The sequence below is a fragment of the Saccopteryx bilineata genome, chromosome 3 (assembly GCF_036850765.1).
Source record: "Saccopteryx bilineata isolate mSacBil1 chromosome 3, mSacBil1_pri_phased_curated, whole genome shotgun sequence".
In the NCBI taxonomy this organism is placed as follows: Eukaryota; Metazoa; Chordata; class Mammalia; order Chiroptera; family Emballonuridae; genus Saccopteryx; species Saccopteryx bilineata.
This window is the reverse complement of record NC_089492.1, coordinates 310,882,597-310,885,690: the sequence shown is the minus strand read 5'-3', so window position 1 is coordinate 310,885,690 and position 3,094 is coordinate 310,882,597. Positions and strand designations below refer to the sequence as shown.

Below are 3,094 nucleotides of genomic sequence, written 5' to 3'. Positions count from 1 at the left end.
TGACATAGTTGGTCTTAACCTTGTTCAGGTAGTGGGAAAAACAGATCATGGGCATGAACTGAGGGACAACATAAAAAGTGAGGATATCTCAATTCTTGGAAAAGTTAAACCATATGGACAAGTAGACAACTAGTTCTTTTTATTTTTTAGACTTTTTTTTTTTAATTCAGTGAGAGGAGGGGGACAGAAACAGATTACCGCATGCACCCCGACAGAGATCCACCTGGCAAGCCCACTGGAGGGTGATATTCTGCCCATCTGGGGTGTTGCTCTGTTGCTCAGCAACTGAGCTCTTCTGAGTACCTGAGGCAGAGGCCATGGAGCCTAAGTGCCTGGGGCCAATTAGCTCCAGTTGAGCCATAGCTGCAGGAGAGGAAAAGAGAGAAGTGAGAGGGGGGAGTGGAGAAGCAGATGGGTGCTTCTCCTGTGTGCCCTGACTGGGAATCAAACCCAGGACATCCACACATTGAGCCGATGCTCTACCACTGAGCCAACGGGCCAGGGCACAACTAGTTCTTTTTAATTAATTTTTAGGAGATAGAGAGACAGAGAAAGGGAGAGAAAAATATCGATCTGTTGTCCCACCCATTTATTCATTTGTTGATTCTTTATGTGCACTGACTGGGGATTGAGCCACAACTTTGGTGTATTGGGATGATGCTCTCTCTAACCAACTGAGTAATTTGGCCAGGATAATTAATTCTTAACTTTAATCTGTAGCTCACGGAGTTGAGAGTTTCAAGAGAGAACCAGGGACGTGGGACTTCACTGGCCCACAGAGAAGCCATGACGAGACAGTGGACAAGCATTTTGTGAGGGACCAGGAATGCCTGGTTTGAATTTAATGCCCACCTCTTTCTCACTGTGAGACTCTGGGCAACTGGCTTAACCTCTTTCAGTCTTGTATTTCTCATCTATAAGTCCAGGATCATCAAAATACTGTTTATTTCAAAATACTCTTTCCCCACCAAACCTGCTTATCTTTTTTTTTTTTAATTTTTATTTTATTCATTTTAGAGGGGGGGAGAGAGAGAGAGAGAGAGAGAGAGAGAGACACGGGGGGAGGAGCAGAAAGCATCAACTCCCATATGTGCCTTGACCAGGCAAGCCCAGGGTTTCGAACCGGCGACCTCAGTATTTCCAGGTCGACGCTTTATCCATTGCGCCACCACAGGTCAGGCCCAAACCTGCTTATCTTGCTATCCTTCCTCACTAAATGACAAAACCACTTACCTGGATGCATGGGTCACTCTGGAGTCATCCCCGGGTCCTGTCTCCCACTCTGTATTCAATCCACCATCCAATCCTACAGACTTTCCAGGGAAATAGAGCCTAAATCCAGCTGCTTCCTGTTTTTGCCAATGCTACTTCTCTAAGCCAATCACCAGCAGGCTCCCAGCTTACCATGAAGGCAGCCCCACCAATGCCCCGCCTTCTATCTTGACTCCTCTTCCTTCTGCCTGCATGGGAACTAGAGTGGGATCGTGTGGCTGCTATGATGAGAACCCCACATAGTTCCATGGCAGTGGCAAACACCAAAGGCCCTACCTGATCTGACCTCTGATGTTTCCCATCCCTCCCTCAACCCAACAGCACCCCTGCTGTGCCTCAACTGCCCCAAACACAATGTGGTCTCCGAATTTGAAAAATTCACATTCGTGTGTCTGTCTGCCAGAACTCTGTCCCTTGGAGACATCAGGCTGGAACTCACTTCCTCCCTTTTTTCAGATCTCCATGATTTAATGTCATCTCTTCAGAAAAGCCCTTCTAAGTCACTCTGAAAAGTAAGGACTCCCACAATCCTCTGTGCTTTATACCCTGACTTAGTATAAATATTTTACACAGCAATTATCTCTACCTGACATAATTCTCCACATTCACAACCATGTCTATGAATGTGTGTGTTTATTTGCTTATTATTTCTCTGACTCCTGCAGACTCTGGAGGTGTGGACTTTCTCCCATTGGATACTTATCACCGGTACAATAAAGCGGCAGCTGACAGCAACGGTTAGTGGCCACTGTTGAATGAATAGGCCTGCCTCCCTCGTGGGGGGGAGTGTTTTCATTCTTGTGTTTATGAGAAACATGAGCCTGATGTGTCCTAGCAATTTCTTCAATGTTTGGGCATATATTTGAAAGGCAAACTCTCATTTCCTCACACCTCCCTTGGTGTGAGGGTTTGTGAGACAACATGGTGAGGCAGCCAGGCCACATTGTGGCACGAGATAAGTAATATATAGATTTTTAAATTTTTATTTATTGATTTAGTGAAAGAGGAAGAGAGAGAGAGAAACAGGAACATTGATCTGTTTCTGTATGTGCCATGATCGGAGATTGAACCCGCAACCTCTACACTTTGGGATGATGCTCTAACCCAGTGGTTCTCAAACTTTTTGAAGTCGAGGCACATTTAAAATCCTACAAATAATTGTAGGCGCACTATATACAAATTTCTGAGAAATATGTTATAATAATTAAGTCAAATATTAAAGAAAAATATAAAGTCCAAGCATGCTTTTATGGTAATTAAATGAAATAAATACAACAAAATTAAATTTATTCTGACATTAAAAAAACATTTTTATGTTACATTTTTTGAGTTATGCTTTTTAGAATTCGTAAAAAAGAGGGATTAAAAAGAAAGAAAATGAGCCTGACCAGGCGGTGGCACAGTGGATAGAGCATCGGACTGGGATGCAGAGGACCCAGGTTAGAGACCCCGAGGTTGCCAGCTTGAGCGCGGGCTCATCTGGTTTGAGGAAAAAGCCCACCAGCTTGAACCCAAGGTCGCTGGCTCCAGCAAGGGGTTACTCGGTCTGCTGAAGGCCCGCGGTCAAGGCACATATGAGAAAACAATCAATGAACAACTAAGGTGTTGCAACGCGCAATGAAAAACTAATGATTGATGCTTCTCATCTCTCTCCATTCCTGTTTATCTGTCCCTGTCTATCCCTCTCTCTGACTCACTCTCTGTCTCTGTAAAAATAAATAAATAAATAAATAAATAAATAAATAAATAAATTCTGCCTGTCAGCCTTCAAGTCCTATTTTATTTACACTTAACTTTTGCTCACTTCCAGAATCAAATTCTT

The 3,094-nt window shown here is 43.7% G+C and overlaps 1 non-coding gene across 1 annotated transcript; it reads right to left on the bottom strand.

The window, feature by feature from the left end:
• Window positions 1–429: 429 nt before the first annotated feature.
• TRNAI-AAU (transfer RNA isoleucine (anticodon AAU)) lies at window positions 430–505 on the bottom strand. The gene has a single exon. It is a non-coding gene; the product is annotated as a tRNA-Ile (tRNA).
• Between the last annotated feature and the right edge of the window lie 2,589 nt (window positions 506–3,094).